We start from the raw sequence: 11,852 nt of genomic DNA on the forward strand, positions 1-11,852 counted from the left end.
CCCCTGGGAATAGGCTTTCTCTAGTTCCTTCCCAGTGGCTGACTGAATCATGTCCCCGGCAGGTGATAAAGCTCTAATTTGCATGGATGTGGCCAGGAGAAACCATGGAAAACACACTAAAAATTCACCATCTTGGAGATATTCCTCTGCCCTGGGGTCACAGCATGGACAACAGAGCTCAGCTCCAGCTGAACCTGAGCCAGACAATCTGCCTTGACAGGCCCCACACTCACTGCCAGGTGTCTGTCTCAGCCAACCTAGGAATTTTTGCACAGCCCAAGAGTCTCCTGTTTCATTGTCATCACACATACATATGGGTCTGGTTTAGGGCCAAGTCTAGTGTTGAGGTGAATGATCCTGTCAGCATCTCCATGTACTCCATTGCCTCCCAAAGGCCTCTAAAATACTTGATCGTACTTTATCCAGGTCCAATTTTTACTCATGCTCTCTAAGCCCTGGAGGGTCTAAGGTACATCAACATGTGCACTTAATACATGGGAGTTGTAAGTGATGATAACTGTATTAGTTTGTTTTCATGCTGCTGATAAAGACAACCCAAGACTGGCAAGAAAAGAGGGGTTTGTTTCTTGTTTTTTGGTTTTTGTTTTGAGACAAAGTCTTGCTCTGTCACCAGGCTGGAGTACTGGAGTGCAGTGGCACCAAATCAGCTCACTGCAACCTCCAACTTCCTGGTTCAAGCTATTCTCCTGCCTCAGCCTCTGAAGTAGCTGAGATTACAGACATGTGCCACCACACCCAGCCAATTTTTGTATTTTTGTATTTTTAATAGAGATGGGGTTCCACCATGTTGGGCCGGATGGTCTCGATATCCTAACCTTATGATCCGCCCACCTCAGCTTGCCAAAGTGCTGGGATTACAGATGTGAGCCAGGCCCCCATGATTCAATTACCTCCCTCTGGGTCTCTCCCACAATACATGGGAATTCTGGGAGAAATGATTCAAGTCGAGATTTGAATGGGGACACAGCCAAACTATATAAACAACTGATTCAGAATAGTCTAATTTCTGAGATTTTTATTTTTCCATCCTTCCAATAGGACACACATCCTTATTCAAGCTTCTCATGTTCTCCTCCCACAACCCCAGACATGCTTTTTCAAACTCACAGTCTCCTATTTCAGGGCAGCACAATGAGAAATGCTGAGAGGACATGGGCTTCATTAGATCCTCTCTAATGTGATAGTGTGTTAGGACAGTGGACAGAAAATGTGAAGAAGACTAGGATTACTCCATGCACACAGCCCAGTGAATTTCTAACTGAAACAAATTCCAGTGTTCCAAACTTTACTCTCAAATGACTGAAATATAATGAGAAAGCAAGAATGCAATACTGCAGTAGGTGCTGATTATTTAACTGAGTTTTAAACAAACATACCAGAAAATATTCCAACTTACTTCATTAAGGAGATTAATTGGAGAAGAATGGATAACCCAAAATTAAGGTTCACACAGAAATAATAAAAATATACTGAATACATTTAAGAAAAAGTACTTCCTCCAATATTTAGAAATAACTTTGTTATGCTATTTCAATGTCTAAAAAGATAAACAATACAAACAAAGAAAGATAAACAATACAAACAAAGAAATTAAGCGGTATATAACTGCTTGATTATAAACTGCTACAATTTTTTTATTTTTACTGAGACATAGGGTTTATTGAGGGCATTTACATACAGGGCTGTCCAGTGGTGGCAGGCTGGACAGGGAATTGCAACTGCTTGTAAAATGCATGCAGTTTATATAGCATTTTCACTTATAACCCTCCTGCAAGTGATCTTCACCTGGTAACCTTCATTTAATACAAAACAAAGGGCCTCAATCCCCTGCATATGCCAGGATGGGCTGGGGTTCAGATGTTCCTCATAGATAAGGAAAGAATCTCCAGGTTCTTTATTCTTTAGCTTGGAACACTGAATACAGGTTCTTCTTAGACCGTAGAGTCATCCTCATGCTTAAGTTATTGCTGTCAGGTGTGTCTACCACACACTCCACTACCCTGAGGACAGAGCCAAAAAGATAAAGCAAGTCCCTCCAAGGCATCCGATTCTTTCACATGGTGGGTGTTGAGGGGTCAGGGCTAAGCCTGTGAGCTGACAGCATGTTTATTGTATTTCCCTTTGAGACACAAAGTTCAGTTCTGGCAATGAACATCCTCAGTGACCCAGTGACCCAGGGGCAGGGTAAACAGCCTTCTGGGAGAAATCCACTTTAAGGAAAGAGATATGACTCCTGAGTTTCAGTGCAGTTTTGCCCTTGAATTGCTATGGGGCCTAGCAAGTTACTGGACTTCTTTGAATTTAAAATGCAGTGTGTATATATATACGTGTGTGTGTGTGTGTGTGTGTGTGTGTGTGTATATATATATATACATATATATGTATATACATATTATATATGTGTATACACACACACACACACACACACACACACACACATATGCCTCTGGTTTTGTTCTTTTTGCTTAGAATTGACTTGGCTATGCGGGCTCTCTTTTGGTTCCACATGAAGTTTAAGGTGGTTTTTTCCAGTTCCATGAAGAAGGTCATTGGTAGCTTGATGGGGATAGCATTGAATCTATAAATTACTTTGGGCAGTATGGCCATTTTCACGATATTGATTCTTCCTAACCAGGAGCATGGAATGTTTCTCAATCTGTTTGTGTCCTCTCTTATTTTGTTGAGCAGTGGTTTGTAGTTCTCCTTGAAGAGGTCTTTTACATCCTTTGCTAGTTGTATTCCCAGGTATTTTATTCTCTTTGTAGCAATTGTGAATGGCAGTTCGTTCTTGATTTGGCTCTCTTTAAGTTTGTTATTGGTGTATAGGAATGCTTGTAATTTTTGCACATTGATTTTGTATCCTGAGACTCTGCTGAAGTTGCTTATCAGTTTAAGGAGATTTTGTGCTGAGGTGATAGGGTCTTCTAAATATACAGTCATGTTGTCTGCAAATAGAGACAATTTGACTTCCTCCTTTCCTATTTGAATACACTTTATTTCTTTTTCTTGCCTGATTGCTCTGGCTAGAACTTCCAGTACTATATTGAATAGGAGTGGTGGGAGAGGGCATCCTTGTCTAGTGCCAGATTTCAAAGGGAATGCTTCCAGTTTTTGCCCATTCAGTATGATATTGGCTGTGGGTTTGTCATAGATAGCTTTTATCATTTTGATATACGTTCCACCGACACCTAGTTTATTGAGAGTTTTTAGCATAAAGAGTTGTTGAATTTTGTCTAAGTCTATAAACGTAATTCACCACATAAATAGAACCAAAGACAAAAACCACATGATTATCTCAATAGATGCAGAGAAGGCCTTTGACAAAATCTGCTACAATTTAAATAAATTTCTTCTTGAAAGAAACTGTCTCTTGACCCAATACCACTACAACTCTCACCCATTTCTCAGGGGTAAACAGCCAACCTCCTGAAGAGTTCTCTCTCCCAGCTGCCAGGCTATTGTCCAAATCTGTTTCCTCCCCTTCCCAACCTCAAGTCTCAGCTCTCTTTGTGGTTAGATGTTGCCACAGGACTGAGTTAACAGCCAGTGAAATTTGGATAGAGAACTATTCAGCTAATATTTAGGAATACATCACAGCTATTCCATAAAAACTCTCACCGATTCCATAGAAACCTATCAAGCGTGGCCCTCTAAGCTTGTCTTTCCTTCTAGCTAATTAGGGCAGTGCTTCCCAGGCGGCCTCAGAAGATGCAGGCTGAAGATGGCAGAACACCATTCCCGTGGCCCCAGATAACTGCCCTGAGTGTCATGTCCAGTTGCCCTCCAATCCGGAGCTGTTCTGGACCGTACAGAAATAACCCTCAATTCTGTGTATTTGTTACTGTGTCATCTCAAATCCCTCCCTTCCCATTCTCTCTTAAACTCCCTCCAACTAGGTTTCAATCAGCACCACTTCACTGAATGAGCTCTTATCAAGGTCACCAGTGAGTGATCTCGATTCTGCTGAAGTCAGAGGCAAATCCTGAGGCTTCAATTTCTATGACCTGTCTGCAGCATTTGTTAGACTTGAGCATTACTTCCACCTTGAAACATTTTGTTTACTTTGCTCTGGGATAGTGCACTCTTAGTTTCTTCCTACTTACTCAGTGCTATTTCTGTTTCTTGGGCTGGCCCTTCCACATGTCGCCCACCACTAGGTGTGTGGTGTTCCAGGCCTCACACATCTTCTCCCTCCAGCTATGCTCACTGCTAGGTGACAGGAAATGCATGCAGACACTGAAACTTCCCATGTCTACATCTCTAGTACAAATCTCTCCCATGAATTTCAGACATGCATTTATAGTGGCCTATTCAATACTTCCACTTAAAAGGAACTTAAACTTGACATAGCTGAAGCTAATGTCCTGATTTCCACAGCCTTTCCCCTTCCCAATCCCTCCAAGCCTTCAGACAGCCTTCCCCGTCTCTAAACATGGCAGCTCCATCTTTCCAGTTGAGCTTCTCTTGGTCCACATTCAATCTGTCAGCAAATCCCATTGGATATATATTTAGAGGATGTCCATAACCCAGACCTCTCATCACATATTGTCCCTCTAACTTGATTTCCCTAGTGTTGTACTTATATATCCTAGAGTCTTTTCTCAACACAGCAACCAGGATAATTTTCTAGAAATCAAAATCACTCCGTCCACTACCCAAAACCTTCCAGTGCCAAAACAGTATGGAGATTTCTTAAAGAACTAAAAATAGATCTACCATTTGATCCAGCAATCCCACTACTGGGTATCTACCCAAAGGAAAAGAAGTCATTATATCAAAAAGACACCTGCATGCATATGTTTACTGCAACACAATTCACAATTGCAAAGATGTGGAACCAACATAAATGCCCATTGTCCAACAAGCAGATAAAGAAAATGTGGTATAGATATACCATGGAATACTACTCAGCTGTTAAAAACAATGAAATAAACTATTTGCAGCAACTTGGGTAAAGCTGGAGGCCGTTATTCTAAGTGAAGTAACTCAGGAATGGACAACCAAATACCATATATCCTCACTTATAACTCGGAGCTAGTCTATGGGTATGCAGAGGCATGCAGAATGTTACAATGAACTATGGAGACTCAGAAAGGGGATGGTGGTGGGTCAGGGGATAAAGAGCTGCATAACACTACTTGGGTGATGGGTGCACTAAAATCTCAGACTCCATATTATACAATTCATCCATGTAACCAAAAACCACTTGCATCAGAGAATACTCCAAAAATAGTAAGGGGATTTGGGGATATATATATATATATATATATATATATATATATAACTTCCAGTGTCTTCCTGCCTGTTTCACCTCAACTAAAAGTCATGGTTTTTTTGTGTGTTTGGTTTTTTTTTTCATATTTTATTACATTTTAGGTTTTGGGGTATATGTGAAGAACATGCAGGATTGTTGCATAGGTACAGACATGGCAATATGGTTTGCTGCCTTCCTCCCCATTACCTATATCTGGCGTTTCTCCCCATGTTATCCCTCCCCAACTCCCCACCCCCTGTTGTCCCTCCCCTAGTTCCCCCCCAACAGACCTCAGTGTGTGATGCTCCCCTCCCTGTGTCCATGTGTTCTCATTGTTCAACAGCTGCCTATGAGTGAAAACATGCAGTGCTTGATTTTCTGTTCTTGTGTCAATTTGCTGAGAATGATGGTTTCCAGGTTCATCCATGTCCCTACAAAGGACATGAACTCATCATTTTTTATGGCTGCATAGTATTCCATGGTATATATGTGCCATATTTTCCCTGTCCAGTCTATCATTGATGGGCGTTTGGGTTGGTTCCAAGTATTTGCTATTGTAAACAGTGCTGCAATGAACATTCGTGTGCATGTGTCCTTATAGTAGAACAATTTATAATCCTTTGGATATATACCCAGTAATGGGATTGCCGGGTCAAATGGAATTTCTATTTCTAGGTCCTTGAAGAATCACCACACTGTCTTCCACAATGGTTGAACTAATTTACGCTCCCACTAAAAGCCATGTTTTTTAAATGGCCTAAACAACCTGATATGGTTAACCACCCCCACCTCTCTAAGCTAATTTCCTACCACCCTCTTTTCTTTTCTTTTCTTTTTTCTTTTTTTTTTTTTTTTGAGAAGAGACAGAGTCTCATCCTGTTGCCCAGGCTGGAATGCAGTGACACAATCTCAGCTCTCTGCAACCTCCGACTCCGGTGTTCTATCAATTATGCTGCCTCAGCCTCCCGAGTAGCTGGGGTTACAGGTGCATACCACCATGCCTGGCTAATTTTTTGTATCTTTAGTAGAGACAGGGTTTCACCATGTTGGCCAGGCTGATCTCAAACGCCTGACTTTGTGATCTGCCCGCCTTGGCCTACCAAAATGCTGGGATTACAGGTGTGAGCCACTGTGCCTGGCCTACCACCTTTTCAACTGTTCAGCTGCAGCTACCTCACTGTCGTTTGGTCACACCGGCATTCTCCCTCCTTTGCACCTTTGCACTTTTCTTCCCACTATCTGGAAAGCTCTTTCCCCCATAGCCATATGGTCCCTCTCCTCACTTATTTAGGTCACTGAGCAAATGTCAGCTCACCTCAGAAGCCCTCTATGGCCATCCAACACAGGCAGCACACACATCAGCTGCATACACAGCTTCCACAACCTGCATCTTTCTCTACATGACAGGCACCCCATCCTATTTACTGTATGTTTTACATTAATTTGTCATCTCCATCTAATAGAATATAAGCTTCATGAAACCAGAGACATTATATATATATATATATATATATATATATATATATATATATATATTTTTTTTTTTTTAACCACCATATCCCCAGTGACTAGAGCAGTCTTTTGTTTGTAGTAGCCAGGAATTCAGCTGGCCTAAGATGCTGGGTCACAGTCACACTCCACTCTCTGCCTTTCCTTTCTCATTGAATTCCTCCATATCACAGCCTTGATCTAGTGATGAGAAAATGCATAACCCACTCTGGGGGTCCTCAAATCAGAGAATGCCTTATTTTTGTACAATATATTTAATAATTACAAGGTCTAAATAAAACAGGCTGGGCATGGTGGCTCACACCTATAATCACAGCACTTTGGGAGGCTGAGGTGAGTGGATCACCTGAGGCCAGGGGTTTGAGACCAGCCTGGCCAACATGGCAAAAATCCGTCTCTACTAAAAACACAAAAAATTAGCTGGGCATGGTGGCAGTTTCCTATAATCCCAGAGGGATTATAGGGAGGCTGAGGCAGGAGAATTGCTTGAACCTGGGAAGTGGAGGTTGCAGTGAGCTGAGATCACACCATTACACTCCAGCCTGGGTGACAGAGTGATATTCTGTCTCAAAAATAAACAAAATAAAATCAACTTTGGTCTGTTTCCAAGTATATTAGGTGCAATATAATTCACTTGAAGGCTGGAACTTTCTTCCTACCATTACTTGGGAGTGTCCTGGTGAAATGGACCAAAGGCTCAGCCTAGGAAAGAGTCCAGGCCAGGCATGGAAGTGGCAAACATGGCTGATTGCTTGATTGCCTTCCACAGTGAAAGTTCTTTGTTTTTTATTGCTTGGTGATACTCATATGGCTTCTCACTTCTATTATGGATAATATAAATGAAGCTATATGTGAAAACATGTAAGTTAACTATGTCACCTCTACAACTTTGGTCAGATACAAATTTTGGGTTGAATGTATACAAAATAAAGATTTTCAATACTCTTGTTCAGTTTTCTATTATGGAGAAATAAAATGAGAATGTTCATAAATTCAGCATTTACTGACTACAGGTTCTTGCTGTCTATAAAATATTGTAGCACGCAATGGCTCAAAACTTCATCTCTGCTTTGGCCCATCTTTAAGTCACTCTTCACCTCGGTCTCTCTCCTTATTCTTTCCCCAATCCATCTCATTTTTTTGTATTGGTCTTGGATGGCAGATGAGAGTCTCCTATGTGCTATCTGACCAGATTCCTGATAATGAAGATCCTAAAGTTGGTCAGGTCAGTGTCAGGTTCAGAGGTGGGTTGTCAGGAGATCACTAAGCCACTTACCATAAAACTGAATGTGATTGGAAGATCCTTTTCCTTGGCTCTGTCTCAAGGTTGCTGCAATAAAAGGATGTAGTTAAGGAACTTCAAAGAGAGAAGAAATATGAAAATGGAAAGCTCTAGCTATCCCCTTTACCTCTGCAATCAGCTGATTTGTGACCGTCAAAGAGCCAGCTCTGTCCACCCTGGCAATAGCTTGGACAATTATCCTCTTAGGTGAAACTACAACCAACATTACAATCTATTCTGGCAATGATGGTCAAAGGTCAGAGGAAATACATGTCTCTGTGTGCCAGGACCAGCTCAAACAAAATCCAGGCTCTGTCTGGCCCTGTTGAGGTAGGCATGCTCAAAGCAAATCTGGAAATGTGTTTTGACTCCATAAGTTAACAGCACAGTTTATTTCTGTCTGGAGTCCTGTCCGCACAAGGGACATCACTCATCGTTCTATGAGAAATGCAGTCATCCTTTAGTATCTGTAGCAGTTTGGTTCCAGGACCTCCAGCAGATACCAAAATCCACAGATGCTCAAGTCCTTCATAGAAAATGGCATAGTATTTACGTATAAATTATGCACATTTTCCCATATGCCTTAAATTATCTCTAGATTATAATACCTAAAATAATATAAAGCCTATGCAAATAGTTTTTATGCTACATTATTTAGGGAATAATGTCAAGGACTACATATGTACATGTACAGTACAGACACATCTGTGCTTTTTGCTCCTGAATCCACGGATGTGGAACCCAGGTATACAGAGGGCTGGCTGTAAAGGTCTGGGGGAAAACATACTTCATTTCAGGGTTGAGTGGTAATGTTGCTGTCGTCTTATCAGCTGAAAGCAAGTCTTCACTGGTAGTTGTTGGGTAAAGGCCAGCTTGCCAACTGAAACGAATACCAGGGAAGGCCAGGAGTGCTTCCTGGCTCTCTATAAGGAATCACAAATTCGTGGGGTGAACATACTGAAAATGAGAACTAAATATGGATTTTAATTGGTGTTGTGTCAAAAAATGTTCTTGAATTTATAGAAACACATATTCCAGTGAGCTCTAAGCATAACTCCAGTATTATTTTCCTTCATTCTGAAGGCACTTCTGTGATGTAGGCCAAGGCCAAGCCTGGTCCTGCTTTGACTGAAGAAAAGAGACAGTGAGTGTGAGCTACCAGGCAGTGGAGAGCAGACAGGAATCCAGCAATGCTGGTCATTCCCTGCTGTCATTGTGTAACTGGTGCTCTTCTGTCTCACTACAAGGTTTGGCAAGAGGTGGTTTTCTTAGGCAAGGACTCAATGCCCCTGGAAATACGTGAGGACCCAGCCCAGTAGTGCCTTGAGGAAGCACATTTAAATGTCTGGTATACACAAAAGAAGATATGTGCACTCTTTATTAAGGGTGTAATAAAGCATTTTGTAAGGAGCAGTTTAAAGATACAAGTTGACTTAATCTTTTGGAAAACTTGAAGATGGAGAAATTCTAATTATATTCATGTCACACATGAGGAAACTACCATTTAGAGGAAATAAATGAATATTCAAGATCACGTGGCTGGTAAGTGGTAAACTGGGATATCATAGACAGGCCATCTGATCCTGTCATTCAGGTGAGCTGTCTACGAAAAATCAGGGGCAGCAGATGTGGCATTTGAGCCTTTATGAGCAGATGAAAACACTGATACTCACAGGGAAGGGCTTAGATTGCCACACACTTGATGGAATAACCATTTTTTAACATAATGCAGCCCAAGAAACTGTATATAAGAGTTGCATGTGCTTTGAGTCCATCATCAAGGAGAGAATTTATGTAGAGTAAACTTAGACCGCAAAAAACATATATTCAGCCATTGGTAGTTCTATGTATGTCTCTCATGTATGATGATTAGACAGATTAGGTGTTTCCTCTAAAATTGGTAATTTTTTATTTATTTATTTATTTCCATTTATTTATTTTATTGCATTTTAGGTTTTGGGGTACATGTGAAGAACATGCAAGATTGTTGCATAGGTACACACGTGGCAGTGTGATTTGCTGCCTTCCTCCCCATCACCTACATTTGGTATCTCTTTTTTATAATGAAATACATTTATAAATAAGTCTATTCATTATTTTTTATTGAAAATTTTGTATATATTTATGGTACAACATGGTGTTTTGAAATATTTATAGGACGATCCAAGATGGCCATTTAGGAACAGCTCAGGATTGCAGCTCCCAGTGAAAGCACAGACGGTAAGTGGACGCCGCATTTTTATTGCCCACAGACTAGGCAATTCCCAGGTGGAGGAGCTCCACTGGTTGCCAGCGCAGCTGTGCCAGCTGGCGCCGCTGCTTTGCCCCACGCGGCTGCTTTGTTGGTGCCCCAGAGCAGCGGTTCTCCCTACAAAATACACCGGTCCAGGTGCCCTTTTGGCTGGCAATTGGAGCCACGGGAAGTCGCCCATTCATCTGATTAAAAAAGGGACTGAGCAGGGAACCAGGACAGCAGATTCCAGGGGAAAAAAGCGCCACGAATCTCAGTGCCGCTGTTTAAGCCAGCGCAGTGAGTCGCCGCAGGGGAAAAAACACAGACCCCAGCGACTCTTCAACAGGCGACTGGAACACCAACTTAAAAAAACAAAAAAAGGCTCTGAGGCAGGGAGCCAGGCTATCAGGCTTGGCTGGCCCCACTCCCACAAAAGAACAGCAACCAGAAACTCTGGATTGAGAGTTTCACAGCAAGCGCAGCTGAACCCAGGACGGTTCAGCTCTATGGGGGAGGGGCGTCTGCCATTACCAAGGCAGCCCATCACTACGGAGGTAGTCAGCCAATGCTGAGGCAGCCCACCATTGCCAAGGCAACCCACCATTGCTGAGGCAACCAGCCATTGCCAAGGCAACCCGCCACTACAGGGAGACTCTGCCCTAACAGAGGTGGGCCACTCTTGCCGAGGCAGTTCTAACTACACCCATATAAATAGGAATGCACATAAGTTCACTCGGCAGCTGGGCGGAGCCCATAACAGCTCAGCAAAGCCTCTACAGGCAGACAGTGACTAGGCTGCCTTCTTGCTGGGCAGGGCAGCTCTGAAGGAAAAAGAAGAAGGCAGCAGCATAACAGAAACTCATACATAAAGCCCTAAATCCCTGGGATAGAGCACCTGGGAACAAAAAGCAGTTTATGAGTTCTGCTGCAGCAGACCAAAACGTACCTGCCCAGCAGCTCTGAATGAACAACGGATCTCACAGCTCAGCATTTGAGCTCCTATAAAGAAGAGACCGTCTCCTCAAGCAGCTCCCTGACCCCTGTATATCCAGAGTCACCTCACAAAGGAGAGATCAGATTGACACTTGGCAGGTATCCTTCTGGGACAAAGATAGCAGAAGAAGAAAACTGGTAACAACCCTTACTGTTCAGTAGCTGCTGCAGGTGAACCCCAGGCAAGCAGAGCCTAGAGTGGACCTCAGCAGACCTACAGCAGAGGGACCAGACTGTCAGAAGGAAAACCCGGAAACAGAAATAACGTCATCATCAACAAACAGAAGGTCCACTCAGAGACCCAATCTGAAAGCCAGCAACTACAAAGACGACAGGTGGATAAATCCATAAAGATGGGAAGAAACCAGAGCAAAAAGGATGAAAACACCCGAAACCAGATCACCTCTCCTCCTACAAGGGATCACAACTCCTCACCAACAAGGGAACAAGGTTGGATGGAGAACGAGTGTGATGAAATGACAGAATCAGACTTCAGAAGGTGGGTAGTAAGAAACTTCTGTGAACTAAAAGAACATGTTCTAACCCAATGCAAAGAAACT

This window comes from Cebus imitator, unplaced genomic scaffold (genome assembly GCF_001604975.1).
Source record: "Cebus imitator isolate Cc_AM_T3 unplaced genomic scaffold, Cebus_imitator-1.0 Scaffold242, whole genome shotgun sequence".
Classification (NCBI taxonomy): Eukaryota; Metazoa; Chordata; class Mammalia; order Primates; family Cebidae; genus Cebus; species Cebus imitator.